Source organism: Benincasa hispida, chromosome 12, assembly GCF_027475165.1.
Source record: "Benincasa hispida cultivar pf3 chromosome 12, pf3_genome.v1.1, whole genome shotgun sequence".
Taxonomy (NCBI): Eukaryota; Viridiplantae; Streptophyta; class Magnoliopsida; order Cucurbitales; family Cucurbitaceae; genus Benincasa; species Benincasa hispida.
The window spans coordinates 47,964,380-47,991,624 of record NC_143489.1 but is presented as its reverse complement, the minus strand read 5'-3'; positions in this window follow the sequence as shown (position 1 = coordinate 47,991,624).

Below are 27,245 nucleotides of genomic sequence, written 5' to 3'. Positions count from 1 at the left end.
TTTGGGGTTGAATCTGGGGTTGGATCTGGGATTGGACTTGGAATTGGATTTGAAGAATCTTTATTCGTAGATGGTGATGAAGACATTGTTTTCAACCTATTCAAAGCATTCAAACTTTTAATTTAAAAACCCCTTTTTAGACTTGGACTTCATTTTCAAAGCATTCACGGTTCAACCCCAAAATTGAAAGCATTCAAATTTCAAACATACACAAACATATGTTTCAAACATATTAAACCTAACATTCAAAACATTCAAATATCAAATATACATGAACATATTTTTCAAACATATTCAAGCCTAAAATTCAAAACATTCAAATATCAAACATACACACATATTTCTCAAACATATTATTTACTAATTTCAAGCATAATTTTCAAAAATATAAAACGGCCAGACAAGAGAACGAAAGGAAATTTTTACTGGCATCGGCTTGAACTTTAAAGTCTTGAAAGTTGAACGGATAGATCTCGCCTCTCGAAATAGCACAAATTTGTTTTTTTTTTCAAAAGAAAAACAACATAGAAGTTAGAACTGTCAAAATATATATAAAAAAAAAAAAAAAAACAACACGGACAGCGTTGAATGTTTACCTGAAATGGTTGAGGCTAAGTTGAGGAAACACAGAAGTGTTTCAGCTGGACGCAGACTCAGAGGCTCGGCTGGACGCAAATCAGCTGAACGGGAGCAGTAGGCTCGGCTGGACGGGACACTAGTGGTTAATTAGCTGGACGGGAGTGTTTCAGCGAGTCAGCTAGATGGTGCTCGAAGTGTTAATCAGCTGGATGGGACGCTCAGCTGGAAGTGGATGCTGGTGGAGCCGGGAGCGAATGGAGCAGAGGGAGGCTGGGGCGGGGTTGCTGGTGCAGTGGTTGATTTTAGATTTAGGAATTAGGGATTTTGGGGTTGTCCTTGTCGGTTGAGTAGCAGTAAAAGAAAGCCAAAAGAAAAGATTTAATATTTTGGAAAAAGGAAGGAGGAGAGAAAAATATTTTTGGACTATTTTTTTTTAATTTTGGGCTTTTGGGCTTTTTCATTTTGGATCTTTTTATATATATTTATAATAAGTTTATAAAATTTATATATATATACATACATACATATACATACATATATATATATATATTTATAAAAATATATATATAAATTCGGGGTCTGGGGATACTGTCCCCATCCCCGCCCCATCCCCGGATGGGGCCCCGAATAAATTCCCCGGTTTGACCCTATCCCCAGTCAAACTGGGGAATCCCCAACCTGAACGGGGCGGGTCCCCACGGATTTTTTTTTCCAACCCTACCCTATACTACAACTTGATATTTTGGAATTAATAATAAAGTGAAACCGCAAAAACTTGAAAAACACGCCATGTATTTTTCCCAATTGCCACACATAGAGAGGTGAAGAAAAAACTCCAGCTGTCCAAACTTTCTTTTACGACTGTGTGGCTCTTCATATTGTCTTTAGACCTTGTTTTTCCTTTTTCACTTCAAAGACTCATCATAAACATAAAATAATATATAGTGCTACCAATAAACCTAAAATAAAAATTGGCCAAACCCATAACTCTATTTCACGACAAGGGAAACAAATTGCCACCAATTTTGACTTTGATCAAAATGAATATACATACATACATATACATACATATATATATGTATATATATACGTATACATATACACACACACATATATATATTCCAGCAATGCATGTGTGCTTCTCCATGGAGTTTTGTTTTCACAATCCCAACATTCTCCCACTTGGAGACAAAACGATAATCTTACCTCCCACTGCAATGAAACTCATGATCTTGGCAAACTCCAAGAATCAATTCCCACTACAACTATCATCTCTGATCTTCTTGGCAAACTCGAAGGTTCGACATAAACCTGTAAAATCAATGAAGTAACAAAACAGAAAACCTATAAAAAAAAAATAATTGTAGCTCATCTGTGCTTACCCCGAGGTACGAGCAAGCTACGTAGAATTGTCTCCCAGACATAAAAGACAGTCACGTACTCCCACTTCAGCAAAGTGGTACCAACTAACATCTTCTTCACTCCTGAACACCTATTCTTGAAGAAGATACACTCTGTAAATGGTTAGACTCCTTCCTTCAAACCTGCTGTCAAGCTAGAGATTTTATCTTTGACCTTGGCAACTACTTTGGTTTTCCACTTTGATGCCTGATGACGGAAAATTAGATGTCAAATACTCGACAACTAAAATCCCTTGGACGCCATGTACGATGCATGTTCTTAAGGTATGCATTGATTGTCATGCGTTGATGGTCATGCGTTGGAATGATTATGCATTAACAAATGTATGCGATGACCATGCGTCCTGTCACAAGTTTTCTTGCGCTTATGCCAAGTATAACGTGAATGCAAGTTTCTCGGGTGATCTGAGGTCGAAGATAGAGACTTGTAGCTAGGTGAATGCGATAATCTGCATGCGGCGGTTAAATAAAAGAATGTTGGAGGGGTTTCTAAGTTAACACTACTTCTACTCCTAGCTAACAGACAACGCAATGTGAATATGAATGAGAGGTAAAGACGAAAACTCTTGACATGAAATAAATGAATGGAAAAAATAGATAAAACGTGGAGATGATTTCATTGCAACCCTTAAGAGTGATCGCAAGGGCAACCTTAGTCAACGTAAGCCATGCGATCATGCTACACACACTAAAAGCCTAAATCTAGGACGTATGCGGTGGGTATGCGTAAGTGTCGAGATGACCGCATACAACCACCATATCCTACTTCGTGGACGCATGCAATATCCTATCCGTAGGGTGCATATGCTGTGTGATAGCAAACAGAGCTTATCTCTAAGTTCCCCATTCTTACCTATGTGTTCCAATCCATTCTCTCGAGTCTTAGATTTGGGTTTTAGATTAATTTCCCAAGTATACCTAAATGATGAATGAAGCGCTCATAGGACAAGGTAACCACATAAACTTTGCTGACCTAAGATCGTTCCTATCCCTAGTGAACAATGACTTACATTGCTTAATGCGACCAACCACTTACCCTCTCAGGCAGTTGGTTGTTGCTGACTTTACTCATAGACAAGCATGCGTTAGCCTAAAAACAGGCATTGCCATAGCTTCACATGAAGCAAATAAGGTTTTCTCACATACTCGGCACACCTCTCGATGGTTTTCTACATGCTTCATATCCCTAATCCACATGACTAAGTATGCGATACTCAAGCAATCTCACTAAGTGATGCAATGAAGGTAAAGATGCTAAGTAAAGAAGATGGAGATGGAATCGAAGGAAATATAGAAATGTACTGAACACAAAATGTATTAATTCCTTAATTCTAAAATGTGGTACAATACAATGTAAGAAAAAGAAGGGAAAATGGAATGACCGGTTGGAAGCAAAGACTTACTTCCAGTGGATGTGCATCAAGGTTGCTGATGGTGCCATGGTTGGGCGGTGGAGCTGACTCTTTCGAGATCTAGCTTCCGTCAAAGGCTCCGATCATCGCTCAGAATGTATGAAGGAGGTGAAAAACTCTCAAGCGTCTTCTCACGCATTTGCCTAGTTCGCAGGGAAAACCCTGGGTTGCAGGGGTGATCCCCGAACAAGTTGGAATTTTGCTCATCGACCTTTTTATATAAAGCTTGGATCACCGACAACATTAATGGACTGTTCTGATTCTAACATTCGGCGCATTTAATCCTTTCTAAACCTCTGCTGGTAACGGCGTGGTAGGTGAAACGTCAACATCAGCTTTTAATTTTCCCAAGGTAGATGCGTTGATGCATTCATTCCACCAACCTTGCATTGATCCCATTAGTATGCGTTATTGTGTAGCCGCAATCATTTAGTGACCGCATTCACTTAACACCGTAACTATACACGATGACCGCAATCGCTTGACAAGCGAAACTCCCATGCGATGGATGCATGCGGCTAATTACCGCAACATCTATGCGTTGATCGAACGCATTCGCCTTTGCGATGGAGATTTTCTCCGCATGCGGTCGTCTATGCGGTGGTCTGGTTTTCGCGTTTGCGTCCACTTCCTGCATTAGCTACAAAAATAGAACATTGAACGCATAATAACGCATAATAACAGGTTAGCCAAGATTCATCATGCTGAACGACGCAAGTTCATTTTCTTATGAATTCCTATCATAATTGCCGCATCTTTTGCTTAACGACCTTCATAATTCTAAGTAAAAGGCCTAAGATGACATGCATTTCTGCATGTTATTAATGCCTTTATTCGCTTCTACGACTTCATCAATTCATTCAACTGTCTGATAATGGGGGTTTCATGATAATCATCAACTTTCTCTCTCAGAATTCCCAATTGCTTCTGAATTGATGGACCTTGATCTGACTGATCAACACTGACTATTATTACTGTTGGTTCCACTATACCTCTACACCTACCATCTTTAGCTTTAACTGACATCCACCATCTTTCTGATTCTTTGACAACACTAAATCGATATTTGTACAGTGTGAAATTTCTGCGGCCAACGGCCACTACCTGGGATCCAAACATGAGTTTATTTGACGATTTCCAAACTCACACCTATAACCCTTATCATCCAATTTGCCAATAGATATGAGATTTATCTTCATCCTAGGTACAAACCTTGTTGAGGTTGATGCCCTAATTCTCGTAGGGTCTTGTAGTTTGACATTTAGTAGCATTAAACCCACAAACCAATGAACTAACACCCAAGGTTATCATCTATAGCTTAAACATGTATGTAGAGACATACGTGGATCATGTTTAAGTGATAACCTAAATGGTTTGTAGTAAATAGATAAGGTTGGATACCTTATCTTGGTGACACTATGAATACGACCTGCTTTCTATATGTTACAATTGTTGTAAACTGCTACAAATTATCTGATCTTGATCATTCATGTGGAGATATATGAGCCGGGGTATTCTATACAAAAGAATTTGTATAAGACCGAACCATGAAATGACTAGTCTCACTATATAACACCATTCATAATAGAGACTTACATTTCACCAGGATGACCATAATGTTGGGGTTGATGCCCTAAATCTCGTAGGGTTCTGTAGTTTGTAATTGTATTGTACAAAAAATTATTTATTTAATAAAATGTGAGATGTTTTATTTGAAATTTAGTAGCATTAATCCCAAAAACCAATAAACTAACATCCAAGGTTATCTATCGCTTAAACATGTATGTAGAGACATATAGATGGATCATGTTTAAGTGATAACCTAAATGGTCTGTAGTAGATGGACAAGGTTGTATACCTTATTTTGGTGACACTACGAGTACAACTTGCTTTGTAGATGTTACATAATAATTGTAAAGTGCTACAGATGATCTGATCCTGATCATTCATGTAGAGACATGTGAGCGGAGTGATAGCATTGGAAATGTGCTATCTTCTTCCACTTAACTCAGGGTTGTTTAGCTACTTAATTTGGTTACATTGATCATTTTGTAGGACTCGGGTGTACAAACAGTTGGATTAAGTGTTCGGGACAAAAAGACGCTAAATTGACAAAGTTATAAGCTAAATTGTTAAAATGACGAAGAAGTGAAGACTGCTGCCCTATCAAGTGTTGCAACCATCCCAATAAGCCTAAGTTCAATGCTAGCGCAATGCTAGAAGGCAAAATGCTCGAATGCAGGATAACGTTGCAACGCTAGCCCAAGCATTACAGTGCATCAGAAATGCCCCAACGCCACCGTTACGCTACTCGTCAACGCTGCCCTCCAACACTATACGACAGAATAGGAAGCATTGCAACGCTACGTGGTGTGATGTACGCATAGCCCCAGCACGAGCGCAAGGCAGTGTCAGGCCAGCGTTGCAACCCCTACCCGACGCTCGACCATTATGCATCGTAGCGTTACAACGCTCTTCCTAGTATTGCAACGCTGCAACAGTTTTATAAAAGAATAATTTGGGTTGGCCGATTACATCATCCCGAGTACACCGATTCTTGAATGCCGCTACTCTGTCCAACTAGCTTTAGCTCCCTTTTAACACCAAAATTCTGTAAAAAGTCTTCCTTTGCCAATTGTATTGAACTCGAGCATGATTTGAGGCTAAAGGCTAATAACTTAGCTTGGGTTTATTAGTTTAGTTTGGTTCCAATTCAATTCTTGAGACTCGTATTGTAACTATGTGAGTTCTTATTATGAATTTATAAGAATTTATCTTAAGCATATCCTTCAATTTTTGTGTATGGGATAATCTGACAAATTAGTTGTGCATGTTTAATTAATTGCTTTGGCTGGCCCTAATTTGTAATCGTTAGGTAGTCGTCACCTAGAAGCATGAGTTAAGTTAGTTTTTTGTGTTAATTTGGGATTCCAATTAGCAAGCATTTACTTTCTAACTTAGATAAATCTCGCTCAATTAATTGGTTAAACGATGGAAATCAATTAATTGGCTTAGTTTTGCCTTGAATCTTAATGCCTGTTGATTGATTGATTGGTTGAGGATTCTCTCTTTTCCATTAATTAACTTGATTTTATGGACTACCGATTAGGATTCTAATTGAGTAGGCTAAGTTCGAATATTCTTATGGATCTTTTGAGTAGTCTATGATAGAATTGATGAGGAATGGACCAAACTATAATTAACCAAGCTAAGTATTTGCTCGATTGATAAATTTTCACATTCGTTTATGTTGCACACTTTTTGTTCTTTAGCAAATTTATTTCAGAATTTCTCACAAAGCCCCATCGCCTTTTGGTTACTTTCTACAAGTTCCAATCTTTGAGGAATCCATATTCGGCTCTCTATGGTTCGACCTCGGTCTTACTACTTGTACTACTAATTAGTATAAGGGGTTAGTTCGGTGCATACAAATTTTTATTTGTGTAGGTGCAGGTTCACGAATGACGGTGAAATCCGATGATCGACCAAATTGGTGCTATTGTCGGGGACCCAACAGAATCCTTGATTTTTGAAACTTGTAGTGTTTATCCTTGCTAATCAATTTTCCCTTTTGGTGCATGACCCACAATTCCAAAGGCGCTAGACAATTGTATTTTGCAGAGATTTCTAGGGAGGAGCGAAAAATCAGAAGTGAAAGGAGACAACATGCTGTGACTGACAGAAAGATTCGTGTTGAAGACACATCGGGAGAAGAAGACATTCTTGAAGATTTTTCAATGATGGCAGAACGAGAAAAGACTCTCAAGAAGCTTGCACCACCTAATTTCCTCAACAACCCTTGTGCATTGGCTATGCTGAGACGACAGGTAGCTTTGAGCTCAAATATGACTTAATTCACTTACTTCCTGCATTTTTTGGTCTACAGGATGAGGATCCGCACAAACACTTGAAGGAATTCTATGTGGTGTGCAATGAGACCTAATGGGGTGACCCAGAAGCATATAAACATGAGAGCATTCCCCTTTTCATTGAAGGGAGATGCTAAGGAGTGGCTCTACATTCTTCCACCAGGAAGCATCACGTCCTGGGAAGAATTGCAGAGGTAGTTCTTGGGGAAGTTCTTTCCAGCATCCCTAGCAGCTAGTGTCAAAAAAGAAATTTATAGCATCATGCAGTTTGATGGGGAGACCCTTCATGAGTATTGGGAACGATTTAAAAAGACCTGTGCCAAGTTCCCCCATCATTAGATCTTAGACCAACTCTTGATCCAATACTTTTATGAGGGACTGATGCAAACTGACAAAAGCAATATAGATGTAGCTGCAGAAGAAGCCTTAGTCAATAAAACTCCAACTGAGGCTATGAACCTAATAGCTACCATGACTGCAAATTCTCAACAATTTGGACTTAGAGCTGCATTTAGTGTTAAATCCGCCAATGAGGTAAGTGAACTTAAGAAAGAAATATCTGACTTACTTTTTGTTGTTAAGCAGTTGGCGAAGGTGAAGATTGGACATCCCGCTACTGTTTTCCAAGTATGTCATGGGACTGGCCATTAGGCTGATGTTTGCCCAAGTGCTCTGCAAGGAGAAATTCTTGAGGTAAATGCCATTGGAGGCTACAATTACAATGGGCAAAACAGGCGGCAGGACCCATTCAGTAACACTTACAATCCTGGCTGGAGAGACCACCCAAACTTCAAATGGGGAGGGCAAAATGAGCAGACTCAGCCTCATCATAGAGCTTCGTCTGGTTCAGTATGAGCTTAAAAGACATTGTTAAAAGTCTTGCTGACAACTCTTTTAAATTTCAACAGGATAGAAAGAATTTTCAACAAGATACAAAATTGAAGCTTTGGGGACTCAAGTCTCATAGCTAGCCACCTCTATGAGCAAACTGGGAAGACAATCTGGCAAACTCTCGTCCCAACCCAAGTCAATTCTTAGGGAAAATGTTTGTGCAATCACATTGAGGAGTGGCAAGGAATTGGAGCCACCTGTTAAGTCAATGAAAGAGTAAGAATTGGAGAGTCAAGGAATTTCTTCTTCAAATTCAACCGTCTTACCGCCATAAAACAAACAGGGAGTATCTTCTCACCCTTATCCTTCTTTGGATGCATATATTCCTAAAGCACTTTTTCCTTCTGTAAGAGTGTATCAACATGCAGCGGAAGCAACAAGGATCAAGAAGCATTCAAATTCACTAATTTTGGCAGAAACTAAAGTATGCTCATCAAATATAAAAGGTTTGTAGTAAGAAAATCTCCAAGATCTTGATCAACAACAGTTGTCTTCTCCAAAGAACATCATGAACCACCTCAAGATCTTCCCCACTATCCTCTTGGAGCTTTAGAATGAGTTGTGAGACTCAAGAACAGCTTAAAGCAATGGAAAACCAGAGAAAAGCTCACTACACCAGTACTATTTGAAGAACTCTTCTTCAACCAGAAATTTTCTCTAAAATTTCTATTGAATGCATGCCTCAAATTCACCCCAATCTTCTTTATTTATTGCAGGTGAACATGCAAAGAAGAACACTGCATGAGTTTTCGCTCATGCTTGGAGTAAATGAAGAGGAGGAAATGGTGTTTGTGTGAGCAAGTAGAAGATGGGTAATGGAAAAACTTGTTTTTCCATTTCTGTATGTTTTTCAACTTTTCAATTTTCCATTATCAAAACCGATTTCAAAATTTAATTTTGATTTTAAAACTGAAAACATTATTAATTTTCTAATAAAATTAATGAATAATTATATAAATATTCATTTAAATAATTCTAATTAATTTAATATCAAATATTAAATTAATTTTTACACAAATCCATCTTCATATATTTAAATCATATTCAAATATATATTCTCCTATTCTGTTTAATTCCAATTTGAACATTTCAAATTAACTTCTCAAGCTACTCTAAAGCTTATCCATTTACGAGCTAGTAGGGGGATCTCGCAGACCTATAGATCATGGGCTCTAACGATTCGATATTAATTGGCTAAACTCATTAAACCAATCTAACCCCCACTATAGCCCATAGTTGAACTCCCCTCAATATAGATATATTATGTCCACTTTATATAACCATAATCAGTAAGTCGATACTTCACAGGTTGTTCATAATCGCAGCTGGGTCAATATAATCGTTTTACCTCTGTGAATACATCTTGTTTCTTAAGTTCCCACTAACCCTCTAATGAACAATTTTGATTCACAACACCTATGAATCAAATCCTTTCTCTATCATGAGAAGGCGGGGCCCCGATTGTTCAAGACCTGGAATCAGTACTTAAGAGAACAACCTATCTACTAACCCTAAATCGGGTAGGAGTGAATTCCATCTTGCAAGGCTATGTCCCCAGCTATTCATCTGGTCTTATCTCCAAAATGGGAGGCTTATTGAGCAGTGTTGTTGGACTATTCTCACCATTTGCAGATCAAAGAATAATCCCGAACAAATAAAGTTCATAGCTAGCTCAAGATTGAGATCGAGTTAACCTAGGTTATTTAATAAATGAAATAGTCTGTTTTAACAGTAAACGGTTGTTATAAAGAAAAGTGGCTATTTTCGTGGTCCAGTCTATATGTAAACTCATTGCATAGGATGCCCCCGCTCACATGTCTTAACATGAATGATTTGTGGATCACATCATTTATAGCACTTTACAACTCCTTGTAAAAACTACAAAGTGGGCCACATCCAATAGTGTTACGAGGATGAGATATCCAATTTCATCCATATACATATTAGACCATTTAGGCTATATACTGTTAACTCGATCTTGTTTATGTCACCACATAAAGTTATAGTATTCAGACTATAGTCATGGATATGTTTATTGGATTTTCATAATAGAATGCAAAATCAATAACTTATTATTATTGATAAATAGAATGTTTAACATGAACTGTGAGTTCTAGGACATTCCCAACACCTTCCAGGCTTGCGAGGAAAAAGGAACCAGCTGTAGATAAGGACAAGGAGCTTTTAGAGATGTTTAGAAGGGTGGAGATATTCCTCTCCTCGATGCAGTCAAGCAAATTCCTAAATATGCCAAATTCCTGAAGGAACTTTGCATGAGGAAGAGACAAGCCAGGGAAAAGGAGAGGATGGTGGTAAGTCGATCTGTATGTATGATCCTCCAAAAAAACTTGCCAGAAAAACAAAAGAATCTAGGTATGTTTCTCTCTTTTGCATTATAGGTAAAAATAAAATTGATAGGGTTATGCTAGATTTTGGTGCATCAATAAATATCATGCCTTATTCAATTTATCAAGAATCATAATTAAAAGACCTAACTGAAACTGAAGTTGTCATTCAATTAGCTACTAGGTCTTTCATACACCCATTAGAAGTCATAGAGGATGTCCTAGTTTAGGTCAATGAATTAATTTTTCTTGTTGATTTCTATGTTCTTAAAATGGAAGATCTCACATCTATCTCATCTGCATCCATCTTACTTGGCCAGACTTTTATGAAGACAACAAAGACTAAGATAGATGTGGTTGAGGGCACTTTGTCTGTGGAGTTCAATGGTGAGTTGGTTAGGTTTAATATTTTCGATGCTATGAAAACTTCCACCATAGGGTCAGTAAATTTTTTGTGCCAGATTGATGTGTTTGACTTTCTTGAGCAGGAGGTTATATGGGATGTCTATGACGACGATGAAGATGATGTAGGAGATTTGATCCCTCTTGGAGAGCTTGCCACCTTGTCTATGACAGTCGGTAGGTATGCTCTCATATTCCGATGAAGAATCTTCTGACAAGGTGCTTCCTTCTGTTTTGTAGGCATCTAAATTGGAGTTGAAGGAGCTTCAAGACCATCTGAAGTATGCTTATCTGGGGGAAGTTGAGACCTTTTCTGTCATAATTTCAAAGGACCTGACTGAGGAACAAGAGAAGCAGTTGGTGGAGCTATTGCAGAAATACAAGCTGGCCATTGGATGGACGTTGGCCGAAATAAAAGGTATTAGCCCGCTATGTGTATGCTTAAAATTTCCTTGGAAGATGAACCTAAGCCTTATCGACAGCCTCAACGACGTCTGAATCCTATCTTGAAGGAGGTAGTCATGAAGGAGGTCTTCAAACTCTTGGATACAGGTATTATCTATCCTATTCCTGATAGTGAGTGGGTTAGTCCTATTCCTGATAGTGAGTGGGTTAGTCCTATCCATGTTGTGCCTAAGAAAACGGATATTACTTGTTGGGTTTTATGTCTTAAAACTCGTGGTTTGTAAACAATAAAACTTATTATGAAAATTCAATAAGTTGTTATTGAATATATGAATTGCTTATTTCGTTTTAGAAATGAATCCAATAAACTAAAAGATCCATGACTATTTCATGAGCACTTGAACTTTATGTGGAGACAAAAGTGGATCAGGTTCGAGTAAATAGTCAAAATGATCTATAGTATATGAATAACGTTGGGTGCCTTATTCTGGTAACACAATCAGATGTGGCTCACTCTGGAGTTGTTACAAGAAGTTGTGAAGTGCTACAGACGAAGTGATCCTAATTCATACATGTCATGACATGAGAAGTGAGGCCGTCCTGTGCAATGAGTTTGTACAAGATGGGACCACAAAATAAAGTCACTCTTACTTTATAACGTTGTTTATTGTTTAAGACTAACTATTTCAAAGTGATGACCTAGGTAACCTGACCTTAATCCTGAGCTAACTATGAACTCCTGTTTATTCGGGATTATCCTTAGATTTGCATAGGTGAGGGTTGGTTCAACAGCACCGACTCAATAAACCTCCATTTCAAGGGTAAGATCGGGTAGATAGTTGGGGACATAGGGTGCAAGATAAAATTCACTCCTACCTATTTCAGAGATAGTAGAGAGGTTGTTCCCTTAAGTGTTGACTCCAAGTCTTGAAAAAGGGGCCCTACCCTCTCATCGGCCTGAGAGAGACTCGATTTGTTGATCGGATCACAAACCAATTGTTCATTAGAGGATCAGTGGGACTTAAGGTACAAAAGGTAATCTCAGGGGTAAAACAACCATTGACCCAACTATTATTACGAACAACCTGTGAAAGGTTAACTTACTAATCATAGGTATATCGAGTGGACATAATATATCTACAGTGAGGGGAGTGTAACTCTAGGCTTTAGTGGAGTGAACAACCTGTGAAAGGTTAACTTACTAATCATAGGTATATCGAGTGGACATAATATATCTACAGTGAGGGGAGTGTAACTCTAGGCTTTAGTGGAGTGACCTAGTAATTAACGAATGGGGGTTAATTCGGTATAAAGAGTTTAGCCAATTAATCTCGGATCGTTGGAGTCCATGATCTTTAGGTCCTCGAGATCCCCCTACTAACTCATAAATGGATTAGTCTTGGAGTAGCGTGATAAATTAATTTGAAACGTTCGAATTAGAATTAAGGAAATTAATAATTATATGTGATATAATTACACGTATAATTTTTAGAATTAAACGAAATTAGAGAATCAATTAATATTTAAATATGATTTAAATATTAAATTCATGAATAGGGATTCATGATGGTGGAATTAGTGTTAAATTCATTTAATATTTGATATTGAATTAATTATTATCAATTAAATTGTTTAATTAATTATTTATTATTAATTTTATTAGAAAATTAATTATTGAATTAATTTTGTAAAATTAATAAAAAATTTCATTTTTGAAAATAAAATTTGATTTTAGAAATCAATTAGAAATTCAAAAATTGAAAAAGATTATAAATGGAAAATCCCAAAAGTGGGATATCTCCACTTTCAAAATCAAGTAGCTCACACATTCTCCACCATTTTCTTGATTCAATCTTCCAAGCATGAGGTGCATTTCATGCGGCAATCTTCTTTGCATGAAAGTCTTACAATAAATAGAGAAGATTGAAGTTGAATTCGAGCATGCTTTTGATAAGTTTTTGCTGAAAAACTTGAGGTGGAAGAAGGTCTTCTTCCATGGTGCAGTAGTGACTTCTTCTCTAAATTCCCTTAATCCAAGCTTATTTTGAGTCCCACAACTCAATCTAAGGCACCAAGAGGATAGTAGAAAAGGTCTTGAAGTGGTTCGCAAGCAGATTTGGAGGAGATTTATAGCTGGAATCGAGATTCAAGTGGTTCTACAAAGTTATGTTATGAACCCTCTTATTAGTCTATAAGTATGCTTAATTTAAAGCCAAAATTAATGAATTAGAATGCTTAATGATCCATTTTATTTCCATTGCATATTCTCTGACTCTAACATTATTGTGGTAAAAAATGATGAGGGTAGTTTAATTCCTATTAGGGTTCAGAATGGGTGGAGGATATGTATAGATTTAAGGAAATTAAATGTTGTAACTAGAAAGGACCATTTCCCCATCCCTTTCATTGATCAAATGTTTGAAAGGCTAGTGATGACGGGCGGAAATGCACGTCATTGTACGCCTTTTATTTAGAATTAGAAGGGTTGTTAAGGGAAATATGTGGCGATCATGTTAGAATTCATAAGAAAACGAGTTTGCATCGATCGACATTAAGAATCTCGGCTAACCCACTATTATGCGTTCAATTGTCTATCTTTGTAGCTAACGCAGGAAGAGGACGCATACGCAGAAGCCGGGCTATCGCAAAGACGACCGCATGCGGGGAATCTCTCCATCGCAAAGACGAAAGCATACGTTCGACGCATGGATGTTGCGGCCATCAATAGCATGCATCCATCGCATAGAAGTTGCGGTCATCAAGCGAAAGCGGTCATCACAGAGAAGTTGCAGCCATAGAGCGAATGCGGTCATCGCAAAGAGATTGCGGCTACATAATGATGACCATAATAGAAGGGTGATTGCAAGGTTGGTGGAATGCAACATGAATGCATACCTTGGAGTATCAAAAGATGATGTTGACATTTCACCTACCACGCGGTTAGCAGCAAAGATTCAGAAAAGGACCATCGCGCCGTGAATGTTAGAATCAGAGCAGGTCCATTAATGTTGTAGGCAATCAAGCTCTATAAATAGAAGTCGATGAGCATAATTTCAAATCATCCAAGGTTTTTCGCCTGAGGCTCCCTGCCTTAGGGCGGATCCTTGTGATCCAGACGAAAGCGTGAGAAGATAGCTTGAGAGTTCTTCATCTCCTTCATCTATTTCGAGTGACGACCGGAGCCTTCAACGGAGTTAGAGCTCGAAAGAATCTTCTCCACCGCCCATCCATGGCACCACCGGCAGCCTTGACACACATCTACTGGAAGCAAGACATTGCTTCCAGCTGGTTCTTCCTTTTCTTTTCTTTCCTTATATTGTATTGTATTACATTTTGGCTTAAGGAATTAATACATTTTGTGATCAATGCATTTCTATATTTTCCTTCGACTCCATCTCCATCTTCATTTACTTAGCATTCTTAACTTTCATTGCATCACTTAGTGAGACTGTTAGAGTATCACATACTTAATCATGTGGCATAGAAATATGAAGCATGTAGCAAACCATTGGGAGGTGTGTGTTGCACGAGTGTTGTGAGAAAACCTTATTTGCTTAGTTTGAAGCTGTAGCAACGCTTGTCTATAAGTGGACGCAATACTTGTCTATGAGTAAAATCAACAGCAACTAGCTGCCTGGGAGGGTAAGTGGTTGGTTACATTAAGCAATGTAAGCAAATGTTCACTAGGAATAGGAATAATCTTACATCAACCAGGATTTTGTGGTTACCTTATCTTATGTATGCGTCCATCACACCTTTAGAGTTACTCGAGAGAGAGTCTAAAGAAAGAACCTAAGACTTGAGAGAGCTAGGTTAAAATCGAGGCTCGGGAGAGCTAGATTAAGATCGCATAAGCAAGAATGGAGACTTAGGAATAAGTTCCGTTTGCTACTACACATCACGCGCATCTACATCGGGCATGTATAGCATGATCGCATTAGTTTGCGTTGGCTGGGGTTGTCCTTGCGGTCAAGCTTAGGATTGCGATGTAGACATCCTCACATTTTATCTATTTTTCCATGCATTTTACTACGCATCAACAGTTTTCGTGTCTCTACCTCTCATTCATACTTCCACTGCTTTGTCTGTTAGTTAGGAGTAGGAGTAGTTTATAGCTTACAACCCCCATCATTCTTTTATTTATCCGCCGCAAACACATCACCACATACCCTTTAGCTACAAGTCCCTGAGTTCGACCTCGAATCACTTGAGAAACTTGCGTTCTCGTTATACTTGGCGAGAGCACAAGAAAACTTGTGACAGGAACGCATGGTCATTGCATATAAGAGTAACGCACATTTTCATTCCAACGCATAACCACCGATGCATGAGAACCTACACATAACCTAAGAAATGCGATCGCATATTGCGTTCATCCTAGTTTACGTCATCAGCTAGCTGAAAAGCCCTTCTTCTGTTTCCTTGATGGTTTTTTGGGTTTCTATCAGCTGGCACCTTTCAGCATTGTATGATGTCCATATTTTCTGAGTTTATTGAAAAATGCATGGAGGTTTTTATGGATGACTTTACTGTATATGGAGATTCATTTGCTGATTGTTTGTCTAATTTGTCTAGGGTGATAGAAAGATGCATTAAGTCTAACCATATTCTTAACATTGAAAAATGTCATTTCATGGCCTCACGTGGCATTGTATTAGGACATATAGTATCTGAGCATGGCATAGAGGTAGACCTTGCTAAGATTGATGTTATTGCTAAACTCCCTTACCCCACAAATATGAGGGAGGTTTTTTCGTTTCTTGGTCATGCAGGTTTCTATTGCAGATTCATTAGGGATTTTTAGTAAGATTGCTCAGCCGATGACCTCTCTCCTTCAAAAGGACATGGCCTTTGATTTCAATGATGATTGCAGGAGAAGATTTGATGTGCTAAGGAACGCCTTGTCATGCACTCCAGTTATTCAAGCTCATCGTTGGGATCTTCACTTTGAGATCATGTGCGATGCGAGTGATCATGTTGTAGGAGCAGTGTTGGGGCAGAAGGTTGATAAGAAACATCACGTGATATAATACGCTTCAAAGACCCTCAATCCGGCTCAATGCAGTCACACCATGACGGAGAAGGAGTTTTTAGCTGTTATTCTTGCTTTAGAAAAATTTCGCTCTTATATTATAGGATATGAAGTTATTGTTTTTTTCTGACCATGCAGCTCTGCGATACCTAATTCAAAGAAGGAGTCCAAGCCTAGATTGCTGAGGTGGGTTATTCTCCTCTAGTAGTTTAACCTGAGACTTCAGGACAGAAAGGGATGCGAGAATGTTGTTGCCGATCACCTGAGCAGAATAGTAGCTGATGGAGATTTCCCTGACCACACTTTGATGCAGGCAGATGGCATTTCTATGACCCCTGGTACGCTAACATTGTGAACTACTTGACTACTGGCGAGTTCCCTCATGGTATGGATAAACATAGACAGGATAAAATCAAGAGTGAGTCAAAGTATTATGTTTAAGAGAACCATATTCTGTGGAAATTCTGTTCAAATCAGGTAGTTAGGAGGTGTGTCCCTCATGATGAGTTCCTTTCTCCTTGAATTTTATCATAAGCATGCATGTGGAGGACACTTCAGCCCAAGAGAACCCAAGAAAGTCTTAGATTCTGGTTTATATTGGGACACATTATTTAGGGATGCATATTTTTTCTGTAAAATTTGTGAGCGATGTCAGAAATCTTGCGGATTGTCTCATAGGAATGAGATGCCACAATTCCCTATCCTTTTCTATGAGATATTTGATGTTTGGGGGATTTACTTTATGGGACATTTTTCTTCTTCTTGTGGGTATAGGTACATTTTATTGGCAGTGGACCATGTTTCCAAATGGGTGGAAGCAAAAGCCACATTTACTGATGATGCTAAAGTGCTTGCAGGTTTCTTGAAGACTAACATTCTATGCAGGTTTGGCTTCCCTAAAGTAATCATTAGTGATCAAGGATCACACTTTTGCAATCGAGTCATTGCATCCTTGTTGAAGAAGTACGGTGTTCAACATTGTATTGCTACCCCATACCACCCTCAAACTAATGGGCAGGCGGAGGTGTCCAACAAGGAATTAAAGACCGTTTTGGAAAAGGTGGTCAACCTAGGAAGAAAGGATTGGAGCCTTTGACTGGATGACACTCTATGGGCTTACAGGAAAACTTTCAAAACTCCTATTGGGATGTCCCCCTACTGGATGTTTTATGGTAAGGCTTGCCATCTTTTAGTTATTGGGCAGTCAAGAAGTGCAACTGGGACTTAGAGACAGCTAGGGAGGCCAGACTTCTACAACTTCAAGAGCTAGAAGAGTTGAAGTTAAATTGTTTTGATAATTCTTTGATTTATAAGAAAAGAGCGAAGGAGCTTCATGAAAAAATGATTGCACCCGAGGAGTTTCAGGTAGGGTAAAAGGTACTTCTTTATAACTCTCAATTGAAATTTATGCCTGGTAAACTTCGGTCTAAGTGAATTGGACCATTTAGTGTTTCTCACGTTTATCCTTGTGGTGCAATAGACATTGTTAATCTTGAGACAGGGAAGGTTATTAAGGTCAATGGGCACAGGTTCAAGGTCTTCCATGATGGCGAGTTGTTTTAGTATATAGTCAAAATGGTCTATAAGTATATGGATGAGATTGGGTACCTCATCCAGATGACACTATTGGATGCGGCCTATTTTGTATACTGATACAAATGATGTGATCTAGAAATCATTCATATGGAGACATGTGAGTGGAGACATCCTGTGTAATGAGTTTGCATAAGACCAGACCTTGAAATAGTCATTTTTCTTTAAAACAACCGTTTACTATTAAAACTGACTTTTTCAAATTGAATGACCTAGGGTAACTTGATCTTAATCCTGAGCTAACTATGAACTCCTATTTATTCAGGATTATCCTTTGATCTGCATAGGTGAGAGTAGTCCAACAACACTGCTCAATAAGCCTCCCATTTTAGGAATAAGACTGGATAGATAGCTGGGGACATAGCTTTGCAAGATGGAATTCACTCTTACCCGACTTAGGATTAGCAGATAGGTTGTTCTCTTAAGTGCTAATGCCTAGTATTGAACAATAGGGCACCACCTTTTCATGATTGAGAGGGTTATGATTTATAAGTTGGACTATAAATGAAGTGTTCAATGGAGGTTCAGTGGGAGCTTAAGGAGCAAGATGTATTTACAGGGTTAAAATGGTAATCTTTGACCCAGCTGTAAATACGAACGAACTGTGAAGGATCGACTTACCGATTATGGTTAAAATGGATAGAAATATATTTACAGTGAGAAGAGTGCAACTGTCGAGCTATAGTGAAATGTCTTGGTAGTTAATGAATAGTGATTAATTCAATTTAAAGAGTTTAACCAATTAAGAGCTCATGATCTATAAGTCCATAAGGTCCATAAGGTCCATAAGATTTGAAATTAGGGTTTAGAATTTGTAATGTTCAAATTCGATTAGTGTTTCTATTAATTGTATTCGATACAATTGAAACGTTTAATTTTATCGTAATTAAACAAAATTGAAGCGTTCAAAATATTAGATGAGGTGTAATATTATATTTAATATTTGATATTAAATTTAATTAATTAAATAAATTTAATCAATTATCCAATTTTAAATTCAAAATGTGAAATTGTTCAAAATTAGAATTTTGATTAATCAAAATTGAGTTTATTGAAATTCAAAATTAAAAAATTAAAATTAAAATAGGTATTTTGTAAATCATATTTTAATTAAATTAAATTAATTGAAATGTATAAAATTAAAATTGGTTTTTTAAATTTGAAAGTGGGAAAATCCAACCCACTCAAATTTCCACCTCATGCCACTTCAATTTCAATGGAAATTCAAGTGGCATCAGACATGTTGAGTTAATTACATGAAATTCATGTATACATTGAAGTTTTGAACTTCAATTCATGGTTCATGCAAACTTATCAGCTCCAGAAATTCTGCAGAAACTCTTCCATCCAAACCCTCTTCAATCTTATCAAAACCAGTTCAATTCAATGTTTCCACCACAAAATCCTTGCAAGAGAATAGTAAAGAAGATCTTTGTGGCAGTCTACTTGAAGATTGAAGCATCAGTTCATGGAACTCAGCTGGATTTAAAGAGGGTTCATCAAAGGTAATGTGTTCTACAAACCCTCTTGTGAAATAGTTTTTCAAAAGCATGTTTTAAACTCAAATTAAGTGTAATTAGAGTGCTTATTGATTCTGATTTTTTCCGTTGCATGTTAGTTTACTCTATCAATGAGCTGCAGACTTATCAATCCTTGATGAAAGTCAAGGAATAGAAGGGTGAGGCAAATGTTGCCTCGTCCTAAAAAAGGTTCTACAGAGGTTCGACCACTAGAACTAAGTCTACATCTTCTTCTTTTGACCAAACAAGTGGAAGAAAAAGAAGGGAGGTCAAAAGAAAGCTAACCCCGCTATTGCCCAAAAGGGCAAGAAAGCCAAGGCTGCAAAGGAAATTTGTTTCCATTGCAACGAGAGGGACATTGGAAGAGAAATTGTCCCAAATATTTGAAAGAAAATAAGAAGGCCAAACAAGGTAAATGTGATTTACTCGTTTTGAAAACCTGGTTAGTGGAGAATGATGATTCAACCTGGATAATTGACACAGGTGCCACTAACCATGTTTGTTCTTCATTTCAAGGAATTAGTTCCTGGCGGCAACTGGAGACTGGTGAGATGATGATGCGTGTTGGAACTGGGCACGTCATCTCGACTAAGGAAGTGGGAGGACTTCGTCTTTGTTTACATAAATTTTACCTTTTATTAGAAAATGTATATGTTGTTCCTTATTTAAAAAAGGAATCCTATTTCTGTAAAGTGCTTGTTAGAACAAAACTATTCCATAATGTAAATAAAATGTTTATTTACAAGAATGGTGTTCAAATTTGTTCTACAAATCTTGAGGATAATCTTTATGTGCTAAGGCCGTTATCATCTAAGGCCCTCCTTAATACTGAACTATTTAGAATTGTTGTAACTAAATAAAATAAAATAAAATTTCTCCTAAAGAAAATGCCCAACTTTGGCACCTAAGATTAGGTCACATAAATCTCAACAGGATTGAGAGGTTGGTTAAAAATGGACTTCTAAGTGAGTTACAAAAAAAATCTCGACTAGTATGTAAGTCATGCTTTGAAGGCAAAATGACTAAGAGACATTTTACTGGTTCTATGAATCTTTATGGTTCTATGAATGTTAAGGCAAGATGAGGATTTGAATATTTCATCACCTTTACTGATTATTATTCAAGGTATGAGTATGTTTACTTAATGCAACATAAGTCTGAAGCCCTTAAAAAGTTCAAAGAGTACAAGGCTGAAGTTGAAAATGCATTAGGTAAAATAATTAAAACACTTCAATCTGATCAATGTGAAGAGTGTATGGATTTTAAATTTTAGGATTATTTGATAGAATATGGAATTGTATCCCAACTCTTGGCACCTGGTACAAATTAGCAAAATGGTGTTTCAAAAAGGAGAAATCGAACTTTGTTGGACATGGTTTGGTTTATAATGATTTACGCTTTTTTACATGATTCATTCTAGGGTTATGCAGTATAGATTATAGCCTATATTTTGAACTGTGTTCCATCCAAGAGTGTTTCTGAAACATCTTTGGAATTATGGAATGACCACAAAGGTAACTTACACCATTTTAGGATCTGAGGTTGCCCAACACATGTGCTTAAGGCTAATCCTAAGAAATTGGAACCTCGTTCAAAATTGTACCTATTTGTAGGCTACCCTAAAGGAACGAGAGGTGGTTACTTCTAAAATCCTAAAGATAATAAAGTGTTTGTGCCGACAAATGCTACTTTTTTTAGAAAAGGACTATATCAGGAAGCACAAACCATGTAGTGAGATAGTATTGAATGAGCTTTCCAGTGAAACTACTAAACCTTCAACGAGAGTTGTTGAAGAACCAAGTACATCAACAAGAGTTGTTGATGTCAGTTCATCTAGTAAGTCACATCAACCTCAACTGTTGAGGGAACCTTGACGTAATGGGAGGGTAGCGAACTCGTCTATTTGTTATATGGGTTTAACAAAAACTCTAACCGTCATATCTGCTGACGACTTTGAGGCTCCATTATCCTATAAGAAGGCAATGGATGATGTAGACAGAGATGAATAGATCAAAGCTATGGATCTCGAATAGGAGTTTATGCACTTCAATTTAGTTTAGGATCTTGTACATCTACCTGATGGGGTAAAATCTATAGGTTTCAAATGGATCTATAAGAGGAAAAAGGGATGCGGATGGGAATGTGCAAACCTTTAAGGCTAGACTAGTGGCAAAGGGTTATACCCAAGTTGAAGGAGTTGACTATGAGGAGACTTTCTCACCTGTTGTCATGTTGAAGTCTATCCAGATACTCCTGTCTATTGCCGCATATTATGACTATGAGATCTAGAAAATGGATGTCAAGACTGCCTTTTTGAGTTACAATCTTAAGGAGTCCATCTATATGCAGCAAACAGAGGGATTCATAACCTAAGGTCAAGAGCAAAAGGTTTTCAAGTTTAATCGGTCTATTTATGGATTGAAACAAGTTTCTCGATCTTGGAATATAAGATTTGATACTGCGATCAAGTCTTATGGCTTTGATCAAAACGTTGATGAACCTTGTGCTTACAAGAACATCATCAATAGTTCAATAGCTTTCTTAGTGTTGTACATAGATGATATCCTACTCATTGGGAATGTTATAGGTCTACTGACGGATAGAAAACAATGGTTGGTGGCCCAATTTCAAATAAAAGATTTGGGAAAGCTACAGTTTGTTCTGGGCATTCAGATCTTTAGGGATCACAAGAACAAAACGGTAGCCTTGTCTCAGGCATTATACATTGACAAGAAGCTTATCAAGTATTTGATCCAAAACTCCAAGAGAGGTTTGCTCCCTTTCAGGCATGGAGTTGCTCTGTCTAAGAAACAATGTCCTAAGACACCTTAAGAAATTAAGGTGATAAAATGAATCCCTTATGCATCGGTTGTTGGAAGCCTGATGTATGTGATGTTATGTACTAGATCTGACATTTGCTAAATAGTAAGGATAGTTAGTAGATATCAGTTAATCCAAGATCAGATCACTGAACTGTCGTTAAAACCATCCTCAAGTATCTTCAGAGAATGGGGGATTACATGCTCGGGTATTGATCTAAGGATTTGAACCTGATAGGATACATTGACTCTGATTTTCAAATTGATAGAGATTTTAGGAAATCCTCTTCAGAATCAATGTTTACTCTTAATAGAGGAGCTGTAGTCTAGAGAAGCACCAAGAAAAGGTACATTGTTGACTCCACTATGGAGGAACATGTAGCGGCTTGTGAAGCTGCCAATGAGGCTATTTGGCTTAGAAAATTCTTGATTGAATTGGAAGTTGTTCCACACATGTTAAAATCCACCACGCTTTATTAATAATAATGGTGTTGTGGCTAATTCCAGGGAGCCTAGAGCCATAAGGATGGAAAGCATATTGAGTGCAAGTATCACCTGACACAGGAGATTGTGCATCAAAAGAACGTGATCATCACATAGATAGCTTCGACGCACATTACTGATCCATTTACAAAGACCGTCATGGCTAAGGTGTTTGAGGGTCACCTGGAAAGTTTGGGTCTACGAGAAAGGCCGCATCTTGTCTAGGACAAGTGGGAGATTTTATACTAGGAGCGTATTGTATACCTTAGTTTCTTGTTTTTGTGTACTGCTGTAATAGTTTCACTTTTATGATGTACATTCCACTAGCTTTAGGACAAGTAGAAAATTGTTTGAGTTGATGCCCTAAATCTTGTGGTCTTGTAGTTTGTAACTTTATTGTATAAACTTTTTATTTATTTAATAAAATAAGAATATTTTATTTTGACATTTAGTTGCATTAACTCACAAAACCAATAAACTATGCTCCAAGGTTATCTTCTATAACTTAAACATGTATGTAGAGACATAAAAGTGGATCATATTTATGTGATAATCTAAATGGTTTGTAGTAGAAAGATAAGGTTGGGAACCTTATCCTGGTGACAATACGAATACTACCCGCTTTGTAGTTGTTACAATTGTTGTAAAGTGCTACAAATGATCTGATCTCGAGCATTCATGTGAAGACATATGAGCGAGGGTATTCTATATAAAGAGTTTGTATAAGACCGAACCACAAAATGAATAGTTTCTCTGAATAACACCGATACTAGAAGAGACTTACATTTCACTAGGATGACCATAGTTGACTTGACCTGAATCCTGATTGAGTTATGAACTCCTGTATATGAAGGCAATCCTTTGACCTGTATGGGTGAGAATGGCCAATTTCGCACAACTTAATATGCCTACCATTTTGGGAATCAGTCTGATTGGGAAGTTGGGAATGCAGCTACACAAGAAGAAATTCACTCATTCTCTATAGTTAGAGTAAGTAGGGAAATTACTCCCTTAAGGGCATATTCTGGGGCTTGAACAATGTGGTGCCACATCCTCTCCTGGCCTAAGAAGGGTTTTGTTATAGCTGGTGTTGGATTTTATGCTCTAAAACTCGTAGATAGTAAATATAACAATTGACCAATCATCAATAAAGTGTTACTAATGTTTATTGCAATAAATAGTTATTGTTTATCTTGTATTTGTCTTGCCTAAATAACCGAAATCCAATAAACTAACATTCTACTATTGTATGAGTCTTGAACTATATGTGAAGAAATACGGGGATCAGTGTTCAAGATACAACAAAAAGGGTCTATAATATATGGATAAGGTTGGGTACCTTATCCTAGTAACACTATGGATACGACCCACTTTGTATTTGATACAAATGCAATGATCCAACGTGTTCGTGTAAGAGACATGCGAGTGAGGGTATCCTATGCAATGAGTTTGCATAAGACCGGACTATGAAATAGTAACCACTAGATGTAACTCCGTTGACTAAGGTTTCTATTTCACTAGGATAACCTGGGCAACTTAGTCGTAATCCTGAGTGAGTTATAGACTCCTGTTCATGAGGGATTGTCCGTTGATTTGTATGGATGAGAGTGGCAAGTTTGCCGACTAAATAAGTCTACCATTTTGGAGACAAGACCGAGTAGGGAGCTGGGAGCATAATTTCACAAGATGGAATTCATTCCTTCCTAACTTTAGGGTAAGTAAATGAGTGTTCTCTTAAGTGATGGGACTTGAGCAAAGGGCCCTATCCTCTCACTAGCTTGAGAGGGTTTCTATTTAATGGTTGAACGATAAAGATGTTGTTCAGTATAGAAGCACTGGTACTTAAGGATACAGAGGTAACCTAGGGTAAAATGGTAATTTGACCCAACTAGTATTACAAACACTCGTGAAGGACTAACTTGCTATCACTGGTCTATATTCGTGGACACAAAAATATATCTGCAGTGAGAAAGAGTGCAACTATGGGTCTTTAGTAGAATGTACCCATAGTTAACGAATATTGTTTAATTGTTAATAAGTTTAACCAATTAATCTCATATTGTTTGAGCTTTTGATATGTAGGTCCATGAGGTCCTTTCCTAACTCGTAAAGGGAATTGAGGTAACTATACTTTGAATAGAGTTTGAAATGTTCAAATTTACTTAGGAAGATAATATAATGTATAATGATACATCATAATATAAAATTTTAATTTTAATTAAACTTTATAATATAAATTTAATTTTGGATTTGAATTAAAATATTAATGAATTAGATTTACATTGAAAGTATAGGTTAAAATTAATATGTATTTGATGCACATTAAAACTATACGTAATGAGAGAAATACAATTGAATATGATTCAAATGTAAGTCAAATTAAATATTTGATATTTAATTTGGAGATAATTTAATTGGAGAATTAAATAATTCTTTAATTTAATTAAATTTGAGTTAACTAAATTAATTGAATTAAAAGTATAGATTATGTGAGAGATGTTTCATTTAATATGATTTAAATGAAATCATTAATTAAATTAGATGTAATTAATAATTAATTAATTAATTAATTAGATAACTCCACATAAGGGAATTATCTGAAAACATGGGTGGTTCCACATTTCTCTCTTTCTCTATCTTGGTTGATAAAAAAATTGGTTTTGATCATAGAGGAAAAAGAGAAAAATTTTGCATATAACAGTTCTCGCTTTTTTACTTCTTCAAAGGAAAATCCTCATTCTTCCTTCTTTTTCCTAATTCATTTGGTTCTCACAAACAAAAAATTACCAAATGTTTCTAAGAGAATAGGAAAGTTGCTCTTTTGGTGATGTTCTAAAATCCCAATTGGAAAACTGAATTCTCACCTGGTTCTACAAAGGTAAAGATTTTATATCCCTTTTCTATGAATTTTAAGCATGCTTAACCTAGGTTCTAATTTTGCAGTAGGCTTTTTCTGTCTCTGTATTATTTTTGAATTGTCCAGTGTATGGGTATTTCAGAAATCCCAAATTAATAATGAGTTTTGGTCCGGTGCTTTCCACTGCAATAAAGCTTTCATCCCTAAAGTTGAACTATAACTTTTGTTAATTAGAGGGCTTTGTGGTACTTAAGAAGTTAGATGTAACTATAAGGGCAAACGGTAATTTTGGCCCAACTGTACTTATGAGCAATTTGTAAAGGGTCAGCGCACCCGTTGATTGATTATATCCAATGGACACAAAAATATATCTATAGTGCAAAGAATGCAGTTGTCAGTCTTTAATGGAGTGACCTAGTTAATGGAAGTTGGTTAATTTAATTAAAGAGTTTAATTAATTAATCAAGTACCATTAGAGCTTCAATCTATAGGTCCATAAGGTCCCCTTAGTAGCTCAATTGGGATTATTGATAATCGAATTAGTTTTTTGATTAATTTGAATAGTTCAAATTAATATAGGGAATTAATTATATATGATATAATTAATATAATGTATATGGTACATTATAATATAAAGTTTTATTTGAGAGGAAATAAATATTTGAATATGATTCAAATATTAATTATGTGAATATGATTCATATAAAAGTTATAATTTTAATATGAATTTGATCTATATTAAATACTATATGTTAAATGAGAGAATATTAAATTATAGTTATATATGATATATATACAGTAAATTGGTTATTAAATATATATATATAACTTAATTAATTCAAGAATGTTTTAAATTAATTGGTTATAGAGGGAGTTATTTTGATAACTCTACCACCCCCCCCCCCCCCCCCATTCTCTCATTAAACGTGGAAGTGTGACAGTTTTTGTATTTTTTTTTTTTTTTTAAATCTTTTACGTAGAAGACTGTGGGTTCTCCAAAGAAAATTGTCTGCATAATTGTTTCTCTTAAAATCAATACTCTTCCTCCTTCTCCCAAAAATTAAATCGAAGCCCACAACTCTCGACGATTCTCACCCTTTGAGAATACCAAGGTAATCCGGTGGTAGTGTCCAAGTCCAAAATTTGTTTGTTGTAAATTTTTTTCGATGTGTTCAAGTTCGTGACCGGAGAGGAAACACGAAGATAATTTAGTATTCAAGGGTAAGTAGACTTAAATCTCTTCAATTCCTCTTATTTTTCTATACAACATGCTTAATTAGAACGTATTCCATATTTCTATCCTTAGAAATCTCCTACGTTTCAATAAAAATAAAACTAGGCTACGATCCACTTCTACATCGGGTGTTCACACATCCTTCAGTTATAGCGATTCCAAGAACATCAAAGATAAATGCAGAAAACCAAAAAACCAAAATAGAATAAATAGTTTGGTAACCTAGTTCAGTGCAAAGCCACCAACGTCTAAGGGGGCAGTGTGCTTGTGGAAAGATATTTTCACTAACATAATGTCAAACACTTACAACGATGTATTTATCTATAAATAAACTGTAATTATATTGACACTCAAATAACCCAACTTAGCATATGATCACTTAA